The following is a 26,679-nucleotide window of genomic DNA, read 5'->3' as shown; positions in this document are numbered from 1 at the left end:
GAAAGAAGGCAATCATTCATGTTCTGTTAAAACGTCGATACAGAGAAAGTGTGAAATGCATGTTAGTGAATGGCAATGCATTGCTGACTTCTTCCTTTTTTCAGTTTGTTTACATATTGCTCATTTGCTGCATAACATCCAACGTGAAAGGCAGCTTGCCTCTGTCCTCTGTATCTACTAACAAGCACTGAGGCTTTGACAAGACCAAGTGGTGAAGATAAGAACAGGCCACTAATGAATGAAATCCTCCTATGAATATACTAAAAATGGATATTTCAGCCCTACTGTCATGAAAGTCTTTTTTTATTTTTATTTTTTATTTTTTTTTCTTTTAAATGAGAAAACTCTCCTAAATAAATTTACTTAAAGGCTGAGCAGTGAGGAGCTGCTACTTTTTCTGTCAAAACACATGGGTGCTCCAGAGAGAGACACGGGACCATTGTGCTAGCAGCTGTACAAACATAATCAAAGGTTGGAAAAGATCCCTGTAGTCATCTGGTCCAACTGTCCCCCTACCACCAATGTCACCCACTAAACCGTGTCCCTAAGCACCATGTCCAACCTTTCCTTAAATACCGCGGGGACAGTGACACCACTACCTCCCTGGGCAACCCATTCCAATGCCTAACTCCTCCTGAGAAGAAATTTCTCCTAATTTCCATCCTAAACCTCCCCTGGCACAACTTGAGGCCATTCTCTCTAGTCTTATCAATAGTTTTCTGTGAGAAGAGGCTGACCGCCAGCTCCCCACACCTTTCTTTCAGGTAGCTGTAGAGAGCAATAAGGTCTCCCCTGAGCCTCCCTTCTCCAGACTAAACAACCCCAGTTCCTCAGCTGCTCCTCATAGGACTTGTGCTCCAGGCCCTTCACCAGCTTTGTAGCCCTTCTCTGGACATGCTCCAGGGCCTCAATGTCCTTCTTGTAGTGAGGGGCCCAAAGCTGAACACAGTACTCGAGGTGCAACCTCACCAGAGTGGAGTACAGGAGATGATTGTCTCCCTGGTTCTGCTGGCTACACTATTCCTGACACAAGCCAGGATGCCGTCAGCCTTCTTGGCCACCTGGGCACACTGCTGGCTCATGTTCAGGCAGGCATCAATCAGCACCCCCAGATCATTTTCCTCCGCATAGCTTTCCAGCCACTCTCCCCTCCAGGCCTTTAACATTGCATGGGGTTGTTGTGACCAAAGTGCAGGACCTGGCACTTGGCCATGTTGAACCTCATCTCATTGGCCTCTGCCCATCCACCTGTCAGCCCATCCACCCCTCAACCTGTCCAGGTCCCTCTGCAGGGCCTTCCTACTCTCCAGAAGAATGACACTTCCCCACAACTTGGGGTCATCCGCAAACTTACTGAGGGTTCACTCAATTCCTTCATCCAAATCATCAGTAAAGATACTAAAGAGGATGGGCCCCAACACCGAACTCTGGGGAACACCACAGGTGACCAGTCACCAGCTAGATTTCCCTCTGTTCACCACTGCTCTCTAGGCCGGTCCATCCAGCCAGCTTTTAACCCAGCAAAGAGTGCACCTGTCCAAGCCATGGGCTGCCAGCTTCTCCAGGAGAATACTGTGGGAGACCACGACAAAGGCTTGGCTGAAGTCTAGGTAGACTACGTCAATAGCCTTTTCCTCATCCAGCAGGTGGGTTACTTGGTCATAGAAGGAGATGAGGTTGTTCAGGCAGGACTTGCCTTTCATGAGCCCATGCTGGGCCTGCCATCAGTTGTGATGGAGTGTAATTACATTTGAAATAAAAAATAAAGTCAATGCTGTCTGATATGATCATATTACCACATGACCCAGCAGACAGCAACTCCTTATATTTTTTTTTAGCAGAGTATTATAAGTTTCCCACTCAGAAACAGCACAGGGGGAGTGATGACTTGTGCCTACACCTTGCACTACATATCATTTGCCCTGGGAAGGCGAGCACACTTGAGAGACCGTGTAAGATATCGAAGAATAGTCACCACCTTGACAAAACAGAACAGTGCATACCTCCCTTCTCTGAAAGCTGATGTCTCAGGCCGCAAGGCTAATATATAACATCTGGGGAGACTACCTTGCACAAAATTTGGCCATAATCATATCCTCATTCATCCTTGTCTGAGATTTAGAAGCATTGATTTTTGTACACATTGAGTGAAGAGGAAGGAAACATTTTGTTCCTTCCATGTTTGCTCACATAGATAAGGCTCAGCCTTGCAAAGCCCTGAGGCCTATAAGCCTGATAAATAACCTCATTGTAGTAACCTTCCTTATCTTTACATGAGCAGTTTCACTGATTAAATGATTCACATGCAACAAGGACAAAATTTTGCCCTGTGTTCACTCATAGCAGTTTTATTCACTACATCAATACATGTGCAAAAAATTGTAGCAAAAAATTAATTTTAAATACCAGAATTTCAAACACATCTTGGTAACGTGTGATGTATCTGTCTTGGAGGAAGTGAAGAAACTACTAAATTTCTGTGAAACATTTAAACAGACAGCAAGATATTCTTTGACCACCCCATTTTTCAGAGATAAAGAAAATAAGAGGTACATCTGAAAACCACATGAACCACAGGGTTTGTTACTGTGAACTATGCTGCCTCATCTGTGATTTTATCAAGCATGTGCAACAACAAAGCAACACATTCTTGAAGTAGTCAACTCTCAACAGACTCAAATAATATATATTAGTTTACCCTCAGGTCCTGGATCCAATAGTCTTTATTCAGTGTGATTTGGAAGATCTCCAGGGATCTTCTGCCAGCCTTGACAGGCTGCCAGCCTTGACAGGCTTTGTTTACCACTACCACCTACTCCAACACGAAGTACGTAACCCAGGGACTTCCAGAATATGACTGATCTGGCAGCTGATGACAAAAAGTAGTAACATAATGTAGACTTCAGCAACCAGCTGCAAAATTTCTCAATTTCTTTTTAGCACATTGAACTTAATGTGTCCACTTTTGTGCCAATGTGCTCCTGACACCCAAAGGTATGTTATGTCCATGTCAGCATTCAGTTTCCTTCCAATATGTGAGCAAGCAGAAAGAGATGCTTTCCTTGGTCAGATGTTGAAAGTAACTGTAGTGCTTTACGATGACCAGAGCTGTCTGGCAGCTCATTCTTTACACTGCGCTGCTCTAAAGCATCATTCCAAGATCCTGACAGATGCTGACTTGCTTCAGGATAAAAAACTAGTTATCTTCAGAATAAAAACCTAGTTACCTTGAAGGGTTGCTTGGCTGGGCCCTAGGAATGCATAAGAATTCCTTTTTTTTTTTTTTTGGGGGGGGGGGGAGGCAGGAAGGAAAGGGGGGTGGATATGAACCTCCTCATTCTCTTAATATCTCATGCCCTGAAAAAATTTCTGCCCTCCCCCCCAACAACAACAACAAATATATATATATATATATATATATATATATATATATATATATATATACACAAAGAAAGAAATACAAAGATAATGTACCTAATCTTGATGAACCTAATAGGGAATAATGTAGAAACCTGTTCAACCCAAATATTACTGGAAGCCAATCCTCTCTGACCTCATGATAGAATCTTGTCAGCCTTATTCATTATTTCACAATGGAACCATGAAAATAAATGATAAAAGTTGGTGGAAAAAAAAACACAACTTTACAGGATTTAATTTCACATTTACTCTTCAGGGACAGCCAAACTGTAAAGCTAATACACCATGCCACTTTGTTTGCCAAACTGGGATACTACCCTTGGTCACTAGACTTCAGAGAAGAAGATAATGGCTTACCAACATTTTCAAGCAAAACTGGTGATACCTGAGAAGGCTTATGTCTGAAATGCTGATGATTATCACATCAACCTCTAAATCAGCAGAACAAGATCTACAGTCCCTATGAAAGATCCATACGATTATCTTTGTAATTTAATCTCTTTCTTAATCCTCTTGGATAGAAACTACTATAATAGACTGCTTTGTCAAAAGCACCTTCTCTTATATAGTTCCTGCCTGAATAAGTGCAAAGTGAAAACAACAATGACATTGAAATTCTAGTCCAACTTAATAAGAAAAGCTTCCATGTTAAATGATTTGTCACTACAAATAATAGAAAATGCTTTAATAAAACTAAGCTCTGCCAGCATGGGCCTCTCTCTCTTTCTGGAAATCATTGAAAATATATATAACAAGAAAGACTGAATATGTTGAAGAAGGTTTATAAATAATGACAAGGAGCAACAATGATGTCTGTGACTCACTGATTCAACAAAATCTTCACTTCATCTCCTGAAAATAGGCTGTTTTTCTTCAGCACAGGAAAACAAAGCAAATGTACTTTTGAACTTTTCAGAAACAGAAACTGCTATTTTGAGCCATAGTGACATTAAGATATTACCCAACATGAGAAAAAGTACATTAAATAAAGATAAGGTAAGAATGCATACGAAAAAATCTACAGGTGAAAAAAAAAATAAAAAAATCACACTTAGAAGTTTGGGCTGGATTAGATCTAAAACATACAAGGCCAGGCAATTTAAGGCCTGACATACAGTGGTATCATTCAATATCTGTATGTTTAAGGTATTTTCTTACTTGTTCTTATTTTGAATTAATCTAATTTTAAAAGCATTTTCCCTTTCTTGGACATAAAAGATAAATATTACTTTTCTTATAAAGGCCAATTACTTCATTAACTAATAAAGCAGACTACAGAATTATCGATTATATTTTCAGACTCGGGAGAGTAAGTGTTGTTCATCTGTGCAGTACAAAAAAGGATGAATCTCTGCTTAAACAAACAAAACAGAGCTTAGCTTAACCACAGAGCCACAATCTACTTTTCCATAGCAGCACCAATATATTATGTTTAGCAGAACTATTGCTGCACGATATCCTCCCATAACCCTTGCATTAGGAGTGTTATGAATCAGCACTGCAACCACCTCTAAAGAGCAGATGCAACAATTTCATGCAAACATTATCATCATTATCATTATTAATTATCATTAGAATCAGATAAGAATAATCATTAATTACTTGCTCCCCATAGGAAATTTTATAGATACACTACTTACACATGCTGCATGGTACCCTCAAATAAGTCTAGGTTAATCAAAGCATGCATTTCATTGTAGCTTTCTAGGAACTACTTAAGTACATTCCTTAGTACTTCTCATCCCTTCATTGGTTTGTAGCAAGAGGCTGCTCTGCTGTTTGCAAAATGGCAATAGATGAGCAGAAATTGCAACAGCACTTGGTCTTCCATGTTCTACCACAAAGTGAGAGAAAAAAAAATAAATTAAAAATTGCCCCAAACATAGCACAAAAATATTTTCTGAAAGAGTAGTCCGTCATTGTAGTGATCAACATGCCCATGCGCTAGCAGTGCATTCACACAGTGCCTCCAAACAGCCAGGCTTCAAGCAACTGTTAGCGAAGTTGTCTATGCCTTTAACTGTTCATGTCAAAACTATTTAAAACTAAGGAAAAATAATTTGTTTGTGACAAGAAGTCACTGCTCACTCTATGTCCACAGACTACCAAATATTTAAAATTTTCTATTTTGATGTCATTTATACATGTATACTTATTATCTCTCTTTCACTACTTTTTCACTCAAAAATGGAAAATAGAAAGGAAGAAAAAAAAAGTAAACAAAGCTGATGTTTTTCAGTTTCCATTTGTACTGAATAAATTCAAATATTGCCCCCCCCCCTTATTCCAAACTGTCAAGAAAACATTTTTTTTTTTTTTTTAAATACGTGAATTCAATATGTTTATTTTAGTTCATGTTTTTGCTGCTTTGTCTGGTGCAAAAATGAGCATGCTTTCAAGTGAAAAGTTTTTGAAGGGCATGTAGAAACAGTAACATGGTCCTTACTTGGTATTGGCACCAACACGCACTAATTCCAGAAGAAACTATATATGCCATAACTATTAAATAACATATGACACTATTTTGTCTTCCTTCTGCCATGTCTGATAAAATGAACAATACTGAGAAGTACTATATTTCATTATGTATGACAAGTTACGGAAAAAAAGGCATACGTTACAAGGCTTAACTGAGAACATCGAGGCAAAGAAACATACTTGTATCCCAACTTATATCTGCAGTGTTTCCACTCTGAAAACCAGGTAGTTGTATTATGCCTCATCATATGGAGCAGAAATACCAAAATGAAACCTGTATACCTATTTTATGTATGTTTTGAAATTTACGGTGCACTCTCTCTTATAGTTTAATTCTAAAAACAGATCTTTTTTTGGACTACCAACAATGCTCACAGTTCAAAAAGCACACACATTTTACTGACATACATTCTACTGCACAAAGAAGAATGTAGTTTAAAATTAATTGAAAAATAACTTGATTTCTTTTATATACATATGTATACATGTATACATATACACACGCATGCAGTTAACACTCAGGTTAAACTATTCAAGGAAGGAAAAATAAAACAGAAGGAACAATTAGGAAAAACAGAAGTATATTCTTGTGGTTGGAAGTACAGAATCTGGAAACTGAGAAAACAAAGACTACAATTTGTTTCTCCACACACAATGAAGGACATGAAGAATCATGTCCATAGACATGTTGCTACATTCCCATCCTAGCAAAGGCTCAGGTGTTTGTTTTAAGTTACTAACAACACTGCAACAGAGGTATTTGACATTACAGTCAAGGCAAGAAAGTACCACCTCTGCAAAGACTAAAACCAGTCTTCTCAAGGGGAAATCTTCCTTGGTTTCCTCTTATCTCTTTCTCTGACACCTGCTTTTCCTTGGTAAAGAAGATGCTTACAGTGGGGGCTGAGAATGAGAAGATAGCATGCTACTGCTACTTACAGTTTCAGTAAATAAGAGCTTTCTCTACCCAGTTTTCGATTCATTAGCATTAGGCAAAATATTTTCAAGCTACTCACACATACCTCAAAATGCCTGTGCATAGCGTCCATTGTCATTTTATGAAGGAAATTATAGTCTTTCTTTTCCACCAGTTTAGATATCAGTCAGATTCTTTCCTTAAATACATTAATCCTACTGATTAGATATCTAGCGCATGTTATGCTTGAAACTATACAGCCTTTAACGTGAACCAGAACATCTCTGTAATTTAGCAAGTTCTTCAGCCAGATGAGTTTGCAAAAGTATAACTAAAACAAATGCCTGCTCTTCGTGGGCTGGCACATCAGGTCAGTCATGGTCTGACAACCTGCTGCAGCACGGGACACATACTGCCAGGATCTTATGGATCTTATGTCTTCACTAGCCCCTTTTTGCAATACCAAGTCCCCCACCCCCGAACAAACAAACAAACAAAACACAGTTCATGGTGAACAAATTAGGACATTCAAAAACATTAAACTGTTATCCAGAATTCTTTCCTTAACAAATCCCATGTTAGTATGGTTGCAGATATGATGGAGATGCCCTAGCCCCTCATGCAAACTGAAAATGTGTTCTACAGGGCAATGTTATCAGGAGACTTGACAAATCCGTGCCTCCTTGTTCACTCTGTCCATGGGATGTGCAGGCAAGAAAACTATTCTGGGGGAGGCTAGTGTCCAGAAAGTTGCTCTTCCCTTGGAACAGAAATTGACCTTCTGTTGTCAAAATAATAAGTGAGCATGATGAAATTTGCAAACCATTACTCTATTTTCATTAAATATCTTTTCTATCTTAGCTTTCTATATACCTGAGCATAATCACCTCAGGGCATGGACTATTGTACAAAGAGCATCCGTTCTGCAAATTGGTCCACAGTGATTTATCTCATTAAATAATAAAGAACAGCAATGAAAGAATGTCTTCAGGTAAAAATATAACCCATGATACAGACCTGTAGGACATTGGAGAGGTCTGTAAGGTTAAAGATACAGGGAAATTTAATAGCAGTTGGTGAGAAGTTTTGAACCACTGTCTTTTGAAGCGACATGGCTGCTTGTGTGATGGCTGGAATATTCTTCAGTACTGATGGACTGAAAGCATGCTGCTGAAAGTGGAAACAAACTAGCTTGCTGTAGATGGTAGTCAGAGAATCTGAGGAAAGGAAGTTCAAAGTAAATACTGCAAAATGTCATTGAAAATGAAAAGGGAAAAAAAAAAGAGAGAAAGATTCCTTATCACAAGACAGCAGATAAGAGTCAATGGAGTGTTAAATTATAATACAGCCTGGTGAAAACACAGTCACTTGTGTGTCACAGGAAATACTTCATTTCTAGCCTCATCCTTGGTGCAGTTCCACAGCAGTTGCATGTCTGGCTCAGAGCCCCAAGGGCAGGTGAATTTCATGAGACTGCAATTGCTATAAAATTCAGTGGATTCTCAGTATTATGATGCACATGGCTTCTCTCTCTCTGTTTAGCTATAGGAAGAGCAGGATTTGAAACCTGTGCTAAGCTGCAGATATGTTTTCTCCTATCCCCATTAGTTTCCTACCTATTACAGTGGGTACCTACCTATTACATAGGGTAAATGATAATTATCTCATGTATTAAATAATTAATACGGAACTGTTATGACACTTAAAATCATACCTGGAGCTTAGGGTGGATTGTGAAGCTTCCAGTGGATTCATACAGGCAATATATTGACAATTATAAACTTCTTTAATAGTTAGCTTCTGCCTATCATACCTGTAGCTTGATTAATGCTAGTGACAAAATACCGTACATTTTTCAGGCACTTACCCTCAAGTAGAAGAACCAACATTACCTCCCCATGGGAAACTCTGGAATAAAAATGGCCATAGAAGTATCAAATTAGGATTCTCATTTAAAAACAAAACAAAACATGCAACTCCCTCATCCCCCGGTCCTCCCAATTGCTAATGCAAAATATAGAAGTTCAAATCAGTTTGAGAGTGCAGCCATGGTAGATAACAACAGATAAAATTAACAGATTTCACTATGAAAAAAAATGTCAAATAGCAAAGATCATCTTCATATGCATGAAGAAAATCTCTTAGAGCTGTGTAAAACAACTGGAACCAAGCACATTTCAGAGAAACCATTATATAGTAAAAAGGGTAGCTTATAAGATCATTCCTGTTCTGCTGTATAATATAATAAATACTATTTCTGGCTCTCCATATGATACTGCATAGATCTAGGTAAATTTTAAAAATAAAAGTTGCCTCCTTTTAAAATGAATTTTCAGTATCAGGCAATTTTGAGTTCCAATTGCCCAAACCTGTTGACAGCCTTGTTTCTTTAGAAATCAGCATACAACTGAAGGAGGCCAAGCAGCTCAAACAAAAACAAGCAAACAAACAAACAAACAAAAAAAAAACCACCAAAACCCTTCAGTAAGAGGAAAATCTATAAATAATGCAGGCACTCCCTGCTAAATCAATAAATCCTTCCCACAATTCCATACTTAAATGCATCTCTTTCTCCAATAATTGCATTTTTTCTTCCTGTATGTGTACAAAAAAACTCAAATTCTGCTCTACTTTAGAATTGTCAAGTGGTTATGTCTAAAATTCCTAAGTGACGAGGTCAACTCTTCAAATTTGAATTGCTTTATAAAATATAGGTTTTTAGTTTTGTGTTATGTTTTGTTGCAGAAGGAAAACTCTAAACAGAGAAGCATGAATTAACAGAAAACCAGTGATAACTGTTAAGAATGAAAGTTTGAAATTTTTGTGAGAAAAGAAAAAGATTACAGGCTCTAATAGTGTATAACTGGGAAGAAAACAGAAGGGCACTACAACACATTAGCTTTGCACAGCACTAAATTAGATGCAATTCATATCACAAGCTGGAGATGCTTTAGGTTTGAGCAGTCGCTTCTTCTTTTCTCTTTATGACTTGTTCCGTAACAAAATATTCAGCTGAAACTTGTTATTGTTCTTCCACAAGATGAAATATTGCCTAATTAAATGCTTATACAATTCTACTGAATATACATTAAAAGAGCAAGAACAGTACAGAAGTTATTGGTCAAGTTGGTCAGTAACCTAGAGAGATTTTTAGGGCATGTGACAGCAAAAAACAAAACAAGAAAAAAAAATTAAGGATGGTGTATGTGTGTGTGTGAGACCAACCTGAACACATCAAAGAACAACATTGAAAAGATACACTCAGCCTCCTAATACTGAAGTATCATTGTTTGTAAGCATATAGCCTGCCCCTCTGTCCACCTCCTTTTGACAATACACTGACATGTCTGTATGATTATTTTTTTAAATTATTATTATTGTTGATCACTTCTCTCCTTTACTCGACAGATAACATGTTATTTACAGGTGGTGTGAAGAAAACACAGGACATAAGTAACATGCTTGTACAGTAACAAGAAGAAACCAATTATATTTATAACAGCAACTGTAAGTATTTATGTAAGACATGGATCCTGTATCAGAACAAAATAAAACATTAATTGGTTGATTTAAAATTGAAAATTACCTCTTTTCACAGTATCTGGTAACAGGATACTAATATATTAATATATTTTAATTTCCACTTTTTTTTTGTTTTGTTTTGTTAGTTGTTAGTTTACTTTTTTTTTTTTTTTTTTTTTTGATAGTGGGGGGAGTTGCCTTAATTGTCCAAATCAACTTCAGTGTGGTTTTTTGTGTATGTTTTTCTTCTCATTACAGAGAAAGAGCATTTGTTCATTTGAACCAGTACTGTAAATTTTCTGCAGATTTTGCCTGCAGGGTGATGAAGAGATAGGTAGTATAAGTCGAACATTTGTCAAGCTGCAGTTTAGGGCATCAGCTTCTATACCTCAAAGATGTGTGTTCTCATCACATACACCCATGGGATGCTCCACCAAGAGCAGCTGAAGAATACTTTCCTTTTCCAAGACCAAGACTCTACAACCTCTCCACTTTCTGCTTCTCTTTTCTAAAACCGCTTAAAACTCCAGGGAGAGTATGCTTTTTGTTGTTGTTTTTGAAGTAATTCTTGAAGTTTTTCATTTCTATGTGTTTTAGGGAGCCTATCATGGACCACAATATTGAAAGTTGTCCTATAATTTTTGCAAGAAGTAGATGTTCTACAGTGTTCATAATCTCTATGCTGAATCAATACATGAGGTATAAACCATATCTATCCACTTTAGGCATATTCAAATCATTCATAAAATAGATACATTTATTTCTTATTGGGCCATAGTTACAAACATATTTTTCCTCCATTTGTTTTTTCAAGCACCTCTGAAAGATCACTCAGCATACATAAAAATGATTACCATGCTAAGCAATGCTGAAACTAAACAAACCAAGAAATCAAAATCATGCTGGCTAGGATTTATGAAATATTTCCACAACCTATGAGGGTTTTCAAACTATTAAAGTCCTTAGGAATCAATGAAATTCACAAAATTCCTTTAAAAAATGTCAGACTGTTCTTCTGAATTCCAGAAAATTGTTGTTTGATTTAGTTTAACTACTTCATGGCTTTTGAAAATCTCACCACATATCTGCATCCTTTGGAACTGAGATGCTTTTGCATGTAAAATCCCCAGGTATTTGACATTCAGCAATTTTACCACTGAAGTAGTATATTTTCTTCTTCTCCTGAGAAGGATTAACAAGAATTTTGATACATCTAAAGGTATAAAAATACAAATTATAACTATCATTTAATCACTAAGGAATAAAGCTGATTATACAAAAATTTCAGCCTGTTCCCCAGAGGTGCTTAAATAAGGTTGAATGCAGACCATCAGATAAACTTACTACAACAGTAAGCAAATTAATTCAAATAATTTCATGTATTCATTACATCTGTAAAATCCTATGACATAAATTTGAGGCATATACAATTTTTATCCAACTGCATGTCTTTCCTTACAAATATAAGAGGAAGAATAACTAGAGAAAGCTGATATCTTGAAAATATAAGATAAAACTTTCGTTATTAGGCATTATTAAAACATTGAATCTTAGTATGATGTGATCCTCATTTTTTGTCACTTAGTGAAGTATTCCACAGGATTCAACCTTTATATAAATTTGACTTCCAACCACACAAGCAAATCTTGTTTTTATTTTGTGCATGGAAATAAGATCCTGCAGAAATCACTAGGAATTTTTTAGAACAGGGCTGGGCTCAAAACATCTCATCTCCTTTCCTATGTCATTATTTTTTGCTGTTTAAATGATCATATAAATGTTCTGCAGAAAATGAAACCACAGGCTTAAGTGGACTTCAAGGTAAACTTCTCAGCATGTTCTAGTGAAAAAGTCTAACGTATTTGGTTAGCAGCCTAATTTTGGAACCATTCTTGGTTTCATTCATAGCAGGGATTTTAAGCAAAGGTGTTTATGAAGCTTTAAGAAAAAGGATTATTTCCATGTATACTAAGTAGAATAGATTATATGTTCAGTCATTCAGTATATCCTAACTTTGTGGACAACAGACTTCCCCCTCCTCTTATTTTTTTTTATTATTAATATTTTTTTTTTATTTTTTAAACACGTTATAGTAGGTTATATGTTAAAATCTTTTTGGCTAGATAGGAAAAGTGAAAATTAAACACATATTTTTAAGCTTGTCTTGATGATTATCTTAACAACAGGGCAACACAATCAAGAGATCTTGTAGGAAATGAAAGCAGCAGTTGTGTAGTGACACATAAATGCTCTATGTCAGAACTACTGTAGTTCTGACTTGTCACAGACTTTTTCATTTCATGTCAAAGCAGTATGAAAAAACATATCACTGCAAACATCTTCCATTAGAATAAAAGGGACATTGTGTTGTCATCTCAGATTCTTTAAACAGTGAAATAAATCCTTTGCATACTTCAACAGTGAGTTTGGCATGCCACTTCAAGAAAGGTAGCAAATGCTCTCAAATACATTTCTGTCTAGCCACAGTTGGCTAAAAGAATTGTTACTGACTATGGAGAACAAAAGCAAGCACATGAAGAGTGAAGGTGCACTGGCAGACAAGACAAAAATGAAGAACCTTAGTGTATTTGCAGCTGGATGATAAAATTTGGGAAAAAAAAAAGGTCTGTCTGTCTGTACTTATCCTAATTTTCTACCACAAAAGGGGAAAACATGCAGAAACTATCTGTATATGAAAGGTCTAAAGTATCTTAATTGCCTTAATATCTTAGGAAAAAGAAGACTATTTTCTTCATTTAGAAGAGGTACATATATACCTGTACTTTTAAACCCATAATTAGGAACACTTCTTAATCCTTAAACTTACTCAGATTTTAAAGTGTCCACAATTGTCACCTATTGATCCGATTATATTTTTTCAAATACTGTATTATTACGGTACAATAAGGAAATATATTTCACTAAACCCCATTGTACTTAAATGTTTATGCAAATTTCCCTGTGGTACTGTTCCAGACTTTAGTACTACTAATGATCCCAAACTTAATGTGCCAATATTATCTTGCATCAGAAACTGCCATCAAATAACATTTTGAAATTTTCTGATTTTCTAGGGGGAGAGTGGATGAGTCATATGCCTTGGGGAATGCTAAATAAAACCCAGCACTTCATGCTAATCTCACCCACTCTAGCAGATAGCTCAAAAGAAGTTAAGCAGATAGAGATAAGATGGGAGCTGGCAGAAAATACCACAAATTAAAAGTGATATGATATGTAAGAAAAATCTTTTAACCTCTAAACTCTGAAAGGAACATGACAATGTGAGGAATAGCTGTACTTCAACAAGTTCAGCTTTTAAGCTCTTCTTTTTGAGCTGAGACTTAATTGCTCATTTGTGTAATTTGATGTGGATGCCTCTTCCCATTTAAACAACAACCACCTGATTGTTCCAAACAATTTCTTGGAGAGGTAGCCAAAAATAGGCAGGCATCAAAATATATCACTTGAATTCATTGTATGGGAAGAAGCACTGGTATCCACAAACACTAGAATAACATAAGAGGCAGTCGTTCTGAGTGATACATGACAGAACAAAATTATATTGTTACAGCTCACCAGAAAGATTTTGTAAACACAATGGAAAGCAAACACAATATATTTGGTATGCACTGTTATGCAGTTTTTCACCCACAGCTAGGAACTTGCACAGACTTGCACAGAAGAGCACTTAACAAGAGGGACTTGGCTGAAGAACAGTGGAGAGAAGGAAAAGCTGCAAATAGAGTCCATTTCTTTGTTAATCTGTTAAAAGGAGCAGCAGATGTTTTACAGTATAAACTTAAAATCTGAGGGAATAATACTAACATTTCATAGCAAATCCTTAAACCTTTGTAAACTCACAAGTTTTAGACCATAGTATAGTTAGTGGGTGCTGCTATACACTTGCATAGAAAGCCCCTGTGATGCTGCATTCACCTATTTCATTTATTTAAGAAATTTCCTGTTCAAAGAATGTATAACCCCTTTGGCATCAGTTGCCTAGAAGCCTTTTTTTTTTTTTTTTTTTTTTTTTTTTGTTAATCAGCTTCCTTTTGCAATGGGAAGTGTTATGCCCTTGTGCTCCAGTGCCTTGGCCATGGTTGCTGCTGGAATGGCAATCATTAGCTAAATGATCCTTACCAAAACAGGAATATCTGAAAACTTTCTAAGGCTGTTTCTACATTAAAGAACTTTTGACAGTTTATATTCATGTATGATCCCTCTCTGAGGCACATCAGATTTCTTCAAATCTCTCAATTTCAAGGGTAGAAATGTTATTAAGTTGTGTTACTGTAGGATTCCAATTTAGTATGAACTTGGAAACACTTCAAAAAATGAACTAAGTTACTAAGTAAACTGAAAGTGGTATTTGCTTATCCAACCTGAATAAAGAAGTAATCAACAGAAGGCAGGAATGAAAAAGCAGGGTAAAAAGTTATTCAGTAGAGATTTGTGGATTTAAGACTTTTTAAGCTAGTGACAATCTGATTCACTAGCAGCAATGCAAGAAAGAGACATGGGCTGAGGAATTCTCAACTGGGTGTACAGGTAGGAAGGCCATAGCAATTAAATTCTTTGCTGCCCTCTGAAATCCACCATCCTGAAAAACAGTTGTATTCAATAATAACAACTCTACAAAATTTTTCACCTTTGAAGGAAGTAGGATTCTGCTGACTGTGTATAGCAGTTGAAAGGAATGTTAGCCTTGCTGCTCTCTCCAAAGACTATCACCTACAAAGAGTTTGTCCTACTCCAGGATTTCCAACAAGCCAGACTGGTTTGCCTGTTAAAAGTAAATCAATAAAATATTTGAGAGGTGCCACCTTGGATGTGAGAACAAAAGTTAACTGAAATTGAAAAGGAAAAAACAAAAACAAAACAAACAAACAAACAAAAACACTTGTACAATGCAGTTTAGTTTTAAAAGCAAACTTTGATTTCTGTTTTTCTCCATATACATGTATGCCCAAGACTGAACTCTAGAAGCAATGAAATGGGATACACTGTTCTTTCATTTGAAAACATAATTGCTGGAACAGAGTGTTCTACTGAATTATTTCTTCTGTTCATAGTATTTCTACTCGAAAATTTGTACTCTTTTTTTTTTTTTTTTTTTTTTTGTAGTAGGAAAATTTTGAAATCAGGTTTTCACTGAAATGTGTCAACTCCTTCTCAGCTTTTACTGAGTGCTGGTGTCTCAAAAACTGCTAAAGGAAACAAAACGTTGTTGCAACAGGCATTTTGTTTAATTTTTCAATTAATATTTCATTTACCTTTAGGTCTGGCATTCAGCATACCTCAAACTGTTTCAGCAAGTAGTTTAACTTTACTCACTTTGAGCACCTAAAACTTTCACTACCTGATACAGCTTTCTTTTCCAAACCTTATATTTTCCTACCAACTATTATACTACAAAAAAAAAAAAAAAAAAAAAAATTATTTCAGGATAGCTGATAATGGATAACATCTTCTGATCAGTAGCTCTATGTTTCTATGCCCATCAACTTTCAATCCCCCCAAAGAAAATTCCTACTTATCTAAGCATTTAAAAAGACCTAAAAATTAATGTAGTCAAAGCACTGTAAAGCATTTGAGAATACTGTATGTGAATCATACTGTATGTGAATCATACTGAAAAAAAAGAGCAAAACTAACTAAATGCCCCATGAGGCAATTTAAAGTTTACTAGTTCATGCTTTCTAATTCTCCACTCACAAGCATATGCCATACTTCAGTACTGAGTCTCTAAGCTTCACTTCACATACCTACCAGATTTATAGTAATTTTAAACCTTTATTTATTATTATTATTTATTTTATACTGCATAGGGCCACATGCTTAATGGATGTTTCAGAAACACTGTTCCTTAAAAAATAAATAGCTTTAATCCTAGTGCCTGCCTTTACCTTCATATTTTCAGGAATAGGAGCAACAGTTTGTTTTGAGTTTGTTTTGAGTTGTTCCAAGTAGGGAGGCACGTAATCCTGCTGTATTTCTGAGAGCTACTTTGACAGCTGAGTATACTGGCATATGGTTATACCCATTTTCCTTGACTACATCCTTTATTCTAGAGAGGGCAGCGAGAAGGAACCAGATGATGGTTTTCTCCTGCTTTCAGAGGGCCAGACAACAAAAAGCAGGTGGGACCAAGGATTTCATATTTTTTTTCTGTTGTTTTAGAACAAAGTACTTAAAATACCAGTGTGTAAATTGTGCCCTAGACCAATGATTATGTGACACCCAAATTCAATGTGACTGGCACTGCAGACATCTACAGTCATATATATAAAACCCAGACTAGCTGAAAAGTCTGGCTGAGTACAGTTGAAGACAATTGGAATAAAAATGTAACTCTTCTCATCTGCTAGTTCCTATCACAACCAAAGGTCTAAAAGTCCTTTTTGTTATGCAAACTATAGCATATGCTTCAGGTTAGCAGCCACATGCCTTACTGTCTCTATTGCAGAGGATTAGGCAATTTTATCCCCTACTTGTGCTCACATAGTATTAGTCAAACACTGCCTAAACCAATTATTTACTCATTCACAGCTATTCTGTTTGAACAGTTTGTTGCCTACTGTTTCCATCTCTCCTGTTTGCTGTGAGAGATCATATTGCTTCTCCATGTCCATACCAGTCTTCTGATCCTGACCCCCTAGGTGGGCAGCTTGAAGCAACTCAAGCTGTTTAATTAAATTCTCCTACTGACAAGACTTCTCTGGGAAATGTGTGCACTGAAGGCTTCTCCAGTTGTCCTGACACAGTACTCTAAAAATGGATGGCTAGAACTAAAACGTTGATGACATGTTGGAGTGCTGAAAAATCAAATTTTGTTATGAAACTGCAGTAATGCTGCTTGAAAATAAAAACACTGATTGAAAATACTTGACTCCATTTTTACTAATATTTGTACGACTGTATTGTTTTAGATCAACAAAAGACAAAAGGAAAAGTTCACACTGGACTGCTTAAATTATTGTACTGTGCTTTTAACAATTAAATTCCCTTTTATACATGGAGACCCATGTTCTTTAAAAAATTTTTTTTCTTGTGATTCATTTGAATAAAACACACATATAAAAAGTCAAAAGAGGAGTACTGCAATCAAAAGGGGTAGGAGGTAAAGAAAACCAAGCTGATGTAAACCATTATGTCCTTAACAGTATCAAAAATTGCAACTATTATTAAAAGTGACAGGAAACAAAAGCTGATTTATTTACTTATTGAACACTCTGGATAAGAGGGAAAAATAAAACACTTAACTTATGCTGAAATCTTCCAAACTGTATTTAACAATTTACATAACCCATTGACTAATTCATCCCCCTATTATCATAGTAGGATAATAATAGCATCTAGTCCCATTAATTTTCAGGATGTATCTTAAAAACTTTAATTAATGTCATCAGATCCCCACGGACTCTAGCCCAGGTCCTGGGTGTTCAGATAGAGGAGGCCAGCTCTGGATCCTGTATCTGGGGCTGCAGCTTTTAAGTGGTGCACCTCAAACAGTAGCTGCATTGATGGAGTCATGGGCACACATTTGTTTCCTGTAAAGGTCAGAACCTGGAAAGCTTCAGTACATCTCAAATACAGCTAAATAAAGATTGTTCAAACATGGCTATGATTTTTGCTTCAGAAACACAGAGGAGGACAAGTTCAAAAGGTTTTACTTGATCCTGTGTTTTTCCACAGTTTAATCCATTCAAAAGAAGAGTAGCCTGCTTAACCAATAAGAGTACTCCTGAAGGCTGCTAAAAGCAGGAGAAGCTAAATATTTCTCAATGTCAATAGAAAGAAATGATTGAGAGCAGGAACCTAAATTTGGGTGCTCCAAAATGTCCCTTGGAAATACTGCTTTCTGTTCAATAGCTAAAGTCAGGCTATGCGGATAACCCCAGACAAGCACCTTTCAGAGTAACCTGAGAATGTCACCACACAGAGATGGGCTTAAGTTCTCAAGAGAAGAAAGCTTAACAGAATGGAACAAACCACAATCATCATTTGAAAGTTACATTTAGATTTTAGATTTGGATTTCATTACATTGCAGCATTTTGGCCATACAACTAAATTGGTTTCACTATGTAACTAATGAGAAGAGAATAAAAAAATAGATACTACTGTTAGTTCTTAAGCTGACTAATTTCCTATGCTAATAGGTAATTTCCATTAGCATTTCCTAATGCTAGCCTTCCTTGCTACAGTGATGTTAGGACTTAATTAATTAAATCTTAAATCTATTTTACTGGAAGGTTTCACAAATGCTGGTTTCAATAATCTTATGATTGACAACTTGAATTACATCAATTTATACACTAGGAGGCACAATGAGCCTTACAGTATACGTAGGAAACTTGAAGACTTTTTGCTGTACATAGAGGCAAGCAATATATTACTCAGATGCCAAAGAATCACTTAGTAATAGTGAAAACCAAAAGAAATGAAAGGAATGGAAGAAAAACTGTCTTCAAAAAAGTAAAGAAAGGGCAAAACAGGTAGAGAAGAATCTAGCGTGCTTGCTTCCCAGTTGCTCACTTTGTTATCATCTATAACAGTACTGAGTGACTCAATGCACATGGAATCTACATCCCCATCCAAAACTAACCATTTTGACCCCTCATGGGTAATATTAATTTGCTCTCTCAGAAGAAAAGACAGCAGAATATAATTTCTTCTGTAAATTATATTTCAACAAAATCTCATCACTTTAGTGCTTAAATAACAGCAATGTACAGCAATTAAAACTTCAGGATTCCTAATGCATCACTGAAACAAGAAGCTTGTACAGCATAAGAAAACTATGCTTTGCTTAATAGATGGTTATTCATAGTAAAATAAAAAATATTTCCAGTGAACTCTTGATACAGCAGAATAACTGTATTTTATATAATAAAGACCTGTCTCCTGGCTACAGGAGAGTATGTCATTATTTTTAACAATATTGGTGAGATACGGAAGTCTTCATGGGTCTGGAGAGAAAATAACTGCCCTCTTAGGCAGCTGAATCAGCATCATTCAGTTTAGTACTTTCCTGTCTACTAGCATCCTGTCCTGCCTCCAGTCTTTCCACAATTACCAGTGCTCTGCATTCACATCATATTGCATTAAAACACAGAAAACAACAACAACAAAACAATACAATAATTCAGTCTCTAATGCCTTCATTGAATTCTGGCATTGCCTATTTTTGATAGAGAACTATGCTTCTAGGAACAGGTCCTGATAAGAAGGACATATGCCATTTGCCATCTTTTTACTCGTGTTGCACTGTGTATAAAACCAAACAGTTTGACAGCTGTCAGAGCTTTTGGGTTGAGGCCATTCCAAATGGACTTTTGTTGCATGTTCACATAGGTGTAATGCACAGGTTTGAGTACATAAAGGGGATGGACAGGCTGTGCGTTAGTGTCAATTTTGACACTGTAGGAATTTTTGCTTTTCTTTCTAAACTGGGTATATTAACAACATTAAGCCTAATTTCCGTTAAGCTTCTGTACACATAGATGTAGAACTTAGTAGCATGGTGTAGTGGTGGACTTGTCAGTACTAGATGAAAGGTTGAACTAGGTGATTTCAGAGGACTTTTCCAACTAGAATGGTTCTGTGATTCCATGACAGCAAGGGAGAATCCCATTCTGATACAGCTGCACTCCACAGTCTATCTTCTCTAATAGAAAATGTTAAAAGGGGAAGAAAATCACATACCGGCCAAAATTTTGTAACAGGAATAGGCATTATATATTAGGAATACTTGTCTAGTGTTTTGGCAAAATATTCCACTATTTCTGTCTAGAAGCCTAATTAAATCATCCTGATTCTCCTTCCAGAACAATATATTACTTAGTCTACCTGTCAAATAGCATGCTCATTACTTGCTACCACTATTAATTTTCCATTGGTATTTGCAAACAACAAATAAAATGTTACGAGCAAAGTGTACATTTGAGTTTTGCCATTGCACGCCACATGGCTGACTGGATGGCTTTAACAACATGTTACCATACAACAGCCTAAAGCAAAGGCAACACATCATGCAGAATATTTTCTGCAAGAACCAAGGCAATTTCTTTGCAATGTGGAATCAAAAACCCACTGTGTTGGCCGGCAGGTACCTTGCTTTTTCCAGTCCTTGCATTTCCAACAGCAAACATGGAGCAACATACTGTTGGTAACTCTTCCAGCTTAACACCCTGCCACACAGGAGGGATACATGGTGAGACCCTTTGCTCTCCTGTTGTCCTCTTAACAAAGAGAGGGAAGTATGCACAGAAGTTCTCTCTCCCCTTCTCCCCTCTTTTCTATTCCCTTTAAAAAGAAATAGCAACTTAGACCTTCACAGTACCTATCTCTGCATTGTATTATACAGAAATAGCAGAACATACATGAAGAAAAAAAAAACACACAACATCGGTAATCACACATTCCAAATCTATACCTTCTTATGTACATTTTTTTTTTTTTGCTTCCTTCACCCCTATAAATAATCACCAACATTTGCTAAGCTACTGTGTACAAGAACTTGGTGCTGTAAACAATCATGTTTGTCAGTGGAGACAGCCTTTTTGAACAGATATTTTTTCCTTATTTATCCTTATTTCCTTAATTCTATATTTATCATACTGAGTTCCTGTACTGCCATGACAAAATGCCTTTGAAATACTGAGACTTTGAGGATGCCTTATCAATAGTGTAACATACTCAAAAATAACCTTCATGTCTAATACAACCCATTTGCAATTATTTTGATTGAAACTCTTAAGGGGAATAATTAAAGGCAATGAATTCTTTTGCTTTGAAAATAAAGCTCTCTTCAGGCTACAAGTGAAGCTCGGGGGTAAATTGTTTAACCATCTGTTCAAATTACAGGTTCTTTATCCTTGGAACATCCAGAGCTGGAAACAGGTCACTGATCAGGCCCATGAAAATTGGGATATCATCTGTCACTATTTTAAGCAAATTTAAGTCTCTTAAGGCTCACATAAGCACCTGGAAAAGGATGGTAAGCCACAGATCACAAGAGCATTAAACCCTTCGCTTTTTAGGATTCTGTTTTTATTCAGACAGAACACCAGGATCAACTCTTACTCCTGCTTGTAAATGAAGGTTGTACCTGATCCTCAGGTCTGTTCTTTCTTCATTTCAGTAAGCCAGCAGCTACCAGAACTGACTTGATAGCATGAAGTCCCCAGTCACAGTGGTTCTTGGAAAATATTTTAATGGATTGTGTTAGCACAGGAAAAGAAACCAGGTGGTAACGTATAAGAAAACAGTAAGTTTAAAGTGGCACCTTTTTGTTCCCTGTTTACGCTGTAGCCTTGCAGTGTTTTTAGGTCAATGTCAGAAGCATAAAAAGGTTAAATGTGTATATCTGTCTAATTTTTAATATCCCATCTATTTTTACATGGCAAAATTTGCACCAGAAGTAAAACCTCCAGTATGATACTTTGAGAATATGATGTCATGAACTTTTGGATCCATTTCCACCTTGGTTCATCCAGTGACAATCTCACACTCATAGACATCATTTACAAAGACAAGGTGCTGACTCCTCTGGAGGGATGGATTTCAGGAAGAGGCCACACACTGTTCTTCCAGCACAGATGCAACATGTCTCCTTCCTGTTCTTGCAGGCTGGGCATTTACTTGGCTGAAGTTTAAGATGTCAGGGTGCACTCTAAAAAAAAAATAAAAAATCACTTATTAATCCTTAGGTTCATGTCACTTTTCATGTCACTTCGATGTCTCATTTTTCTATCACAGGGGTAAGCTGTGGGTAGGAATTATGAAGAAGTGATCTCTAAGACCAAGTTTTCTTGGGAAGCTGTCCTTTTTATTAGTCATTCTCAGCACTTACTCACAGTCTGCATTTAACTATGTCCTCATATACCTTCCACTATATTTTAAAGTATTATTGTATTCAATACCACTATGCCTCCACGATGAAAAAAGGCAAGCAGAAAAATTGCTGCCAAACATCTAATTTGACCTGATGTTAATACTTTTCTTTTTCCAAAAGAGAAGACTGGGTAGACTAGCAACATATTTTACATCAAACAACAAAATTAAAGGACAAGAGACACAGGTAGCTACTCACCCTAATAAAAGCCTATGTTTTTTTTTTCGTTTGTTTGTTTGTTTTTTTTTCTTTTGAAGAAACTTATGGTGAGGAAAGAGCTTAAAAAAAAATGTAGATTTCTAGGATAGTTATTCTGAATATAAAGTCTTCCTAGGATAATAATTACTTAGCACTGCTTTATTTATTTATTTAATATTTTTTTAAACAATCCTCCACTGTATTCACAGGCAAAAGTTTAAACAAACATTCATCCAAACAGAATATATTAATTGTTATTCATAATAATTCCTACCCTGCTTTAAAGTTTTTCTCTTCTCCAAGAAGTAGTTTTTTTTTTTTTTTTTTTTTTTTTTAAACAACATCACTATTTAGCTCAGCCATCTCAGGTACTATATAGCGATTTACAATTTTTTAAACATGAAATTAATGCATTACACATGTACCAAGGTCAGAGAAAAGGGCATTTTATTCTAAGTTCTTATGTGATGGTAAAGTAGGGATGGGCATGTGATTTAAAGTATCTTAAAAATAAAAAGACCATATAATTAAAATAAATAAATTAATTAAAAAAAAAAAACAACAATTACTCTACAATGTCCAGCTGCACTGTTTCCAAGTGCCTATGTGTTAATTAACACATAGCAAACCCAGAAGCCCAAAGAGACCCTTACCTATTTAGAGAACAGTTTCCTGCAGAGAGTATACAAGGTGCTAAACTTGCTGTTGAACAAGCACATATCAATAAACCTTTCAACAACCAACAGAATTTCACAGATCAGTTCAATGTCAGGGACAACCATGGTACAGGGTCTAAGGAAGAAAACAAACCCCATAATCCAGATACACAGATTAGTACTTAAACATGGTAAGAATAAGTCACTTAAATCAAATGACTGATGTGTGCAAACATTTTTAAAAACAGAGCTCAAGAGAGTCACAATTAAGAGTGTCAGTCAAAGCTAACAAGGACCTTACTTCAAAGCAAAAGGAGCTAATTAGGAACCGTTGATTGTTAGCAGTCAGTAACATTTCTGTACACAAAGGAAAAGGAGACAGCTGAGAAATGCAGGGCTTGCAAGACAGGTACTACAGATACTTTAAGCAGGCAGTCTGCTGCAGTGTCACTTGCCATGAACCACCAACAGATATTGCCAGGAGCTGTGCAGGGTCTGGAAGTCAGATGCTACACCCTGCCATTGCTGAAATGGCTATTTATTATTTTATTTTTTTTTGAAGGACTTGGATTTTTGGGATTGTTTAATGCTCTTGTACAAGGTTGTGTTTGCCTTTGGAGGTTACAGTGTTTGTTTTTTCCTTTTTTATTATTATTATTTTTTAAATTATTATTATTATTTTTCCCCTTAATTTAACCATTAGTTCAAACTTCTGGAACACAAATACAACAACTCTTCTAATAGTATAATTCACTAAAAGCACTTGTGGGACATATTGTCCCACCAATGTTTGCTAAGACTCAGCTTTAGGGTCTTAGACGAGTTTACAACTGGCCTTTCTCAGAATGCTGTAGCAATGCTGCATGCCTGCTGCATCCTTCAGAGCCCAGCTACTGCTGCATCTGTGTTGCTGTGTCATGCAGCCTGTTACAGCTGGGGAAAGATCCCCCAAGGTTCACGACATTAAGATTGTCTGGATTAGAAAGATTTCACCTCAGAAAACGAGTACAGAGCATTTGAAGAAAAAGCAATCCTTTTGCTAGGCTTTGCCCCACATTGCGTGGGATTAAAGAGGGCTGATGGAAACCTCTCTAGCGACAGTCTTTGCAGAGGCAGATGAATCCTAACCATCTCCTAAACATCAAATCCTAACCATCTCCTTATAACCAGATGTTGCTTCCTACTTGTTATAAATTTAGGCCCAAAGAACAAAAAAGCTAATTGCTGCTGCCACCCAGCCCTGCCATCCGAAGCAGGATGTTTGGTTGGCGAGAGGAGATGTGCCTGAGCAAACAGCTTTCCAACTTTAGCAGACTTCTGTGTCTTTCTGCTGTGAAAGCACGAAGGAGTATGGTGTCATAGGTAAAGAAAAAATAATACAAATACCAAAATGTTGGTCTATTTTAATAGATAAGCAGGTAGACTCCATTTCAACTTGCTCACAGAAGCACCAATGTGAGGCCCAGTTCTGCCCTAGGTTTCTATCTTATAAAAATCACGGGGGTTTACTGCTCAGAAAAGCAATCCTATATATCAACTCTATACTTGTGCCTCTCCAGACAGCCTGACAATGCCTTGCAGCTTGCCCTACCGAACTTCAATATATTGAGAAATGAATTCAGTGAATCAAATTGTTCTCAAGTCTTGGTTAAATCAGTGAAAAGCATCAAGGCAAGAGCATAGATTTCAAGTAACAAAGCAACTTACAACTTCTTTTTAAGCAAGCTCTGCACTGTTAAATCAAAGACCATCATCACATAGTTTATAACACAGCTCCAACACTTTGTTGGAATAAATTGGCATCATTAATTCAGACAAAGAACACCATTTTGATATTAACTCACTGAGTGCAACTTGCAAAATATGGTTAGATCTTTTAAAAATTAAACTTCTTCCTTGAGAGACTGGCGTTAAGATATAAGGCATAAATATGTACTTTAAGAAAGAGATAACAGGCTGTCCTGCAGCGTCCAAAACCATATGAAATTTTTTACTGTGTACCATGCTTTTCACAGCTTCTCACCAATCACACATTCAGTAGCTTACTAGCAAAGCATACGGCTTAAATTGGAACTGGTAGTCACAATACCTCTGAGTAGGCATACCTATGCTCATGGCAGAAAGCGATAGCTAGGCACTTACACGAGTAGTTAATTTACTAGGTTAAACCAGCTGTAAGGATTCCCATCTATGGAATCTATTCCTACCACTAGACAGCAAATATTCTTGTGTGTATATGTACATTTTAGTGCTCACAGGTATATGCATATCCTGGGTTCACAGTGATAAATGTTGTAACTGATGACTTCAGTGTAATATTTTGCCCAAGGAAAATCTTTGTTATCTTTACATATACATTGTGCATAATACAAAACCAGTCATCAGATGACAAAGGTTTATCTTTCCCCGGATCATGTCTCACAAGGGCCAAAAGCAAACGCCTAGGAAAGTTTATGCTAACAGAGCAGGCATAGTGGCAATTCTCTGGTGGGCGCTGGCTTTTAGTAACCTTTCTAAAGTCCAGCATATAACTTGGATAGAAAAGTTTGTACAGTTAGGGCAACAAAGAGTGCCTACAGCTGAAATAGAAGGAACTAAATTTTAAAACTTGCATTATAAGTGCAAAGAACAAGAGTAAAAAAGGGAAATTCTGATGGCTGGTAAAAGACAGAGGTATACTCACTCAGTACAGCCAAGGCAACTGCCAGAACTGAAGATGAAAGTGAGTGTAGAGCACAAGTCCATAAACCCCACCAATAAAACAGGACTGAGGCAGGGATGAGGTGGTCTTGAAAAGGCCAGGAGACAACACTGAAGAAAGGAAGCAAAGGAAGGAGAATGATGTGGTACAGTGGAAACAAAAGGCCTGTCTCAAAAACACTGGGAAACCCTGGAACCCTGAGACTTCTTGAAAAAATGAGCCCCACCAAAATTCTGGCCCATACTGTGCAATGATTTCACATGGTGAGATTTGAACAAGTCCCAGATTTCAAGAGCAAAGCTTTAATTGCATTCCTGTAGGGCCAGGAGGTTACTCACATTTATTACTACATCTTGAAGACGAAGTTATGTTGACATAGTATATTACACGGGTGATATAATGTTATTCTCTACTCCCTTAGTGCGTTTACAGAAGACTTCAGATGAAATTTGCAATATTTTACTGATTCAGTATTCATGGTCTGTAAAGGACAAAAGAAAAAAAAAAAAAAAAAGTGAAAAAATACTTTGTTTTCTTGTCCCTAATTGCATTCTGAATCATCTTTGCATGTACTGCCACCACCAACAAAAGTTCTGCTGAGATGCAATTGAATTCTAAGCATCCCCAGGCTCCTGTCAGGACCAAATTACAGAAAATAAATTTCTTAAGAATCCCAGTCTAAATCCTAAAATATTTTGAAAATGCTTACAAAAATAAAACCAGCAGATAATTTCACCGGACTTCTTATTTTTCTGTATCACATCATGATGGAAGTACCAATGCAATTATAAAGGATGTATCAGTAGCAACACTTGGAACGAAATTGTCTAGTATCCCAAAAGTTTTTTGTTTGTTTGTTTGTTTGTTTTAAACACATCAGAGCTCCACTTC

The 26,679-nt window shown here is 36.6% G+C and overlaps 1 pseudogene across 1 annotated transcript in view; it reads right to left on the bottom strand.

The window, feature by feature from the left end:
- Positions 1 to 6,938, bottom strand: part of LOC311206315 — a 77,856-nt pseudogene extending 70,918 nt beyond the window's left edge. Inside the window, exon 1 of the transcript in view lies at positions 6,921 to 6,938. The product of the transcript in view is annotated as an uncharacterized misc_RNA (transcript). The remainder of the gene's footprint in view (positions 1 to 6,920) is intronic.
- Between the last annotated feature and the right edge of the window lie 19,741 nt (positions 6,939 to 26,679).

Source organism: Netta rufina (assembly GCF_964035555.1).
Source record: "Netta rufina genome assembly, chromosome: 2".
NCBI classification, from domain to species: Eukaryota; Metazoa; Chordata; class Aves; order Anseriformes; family Anatidae; genus Netta; species Netta rufina.
The sequence above is the reverse complement of the archived record's forward strand: the minus strand, read 5'-3'. Positions and strand labels throughout refer to the sequence as shown.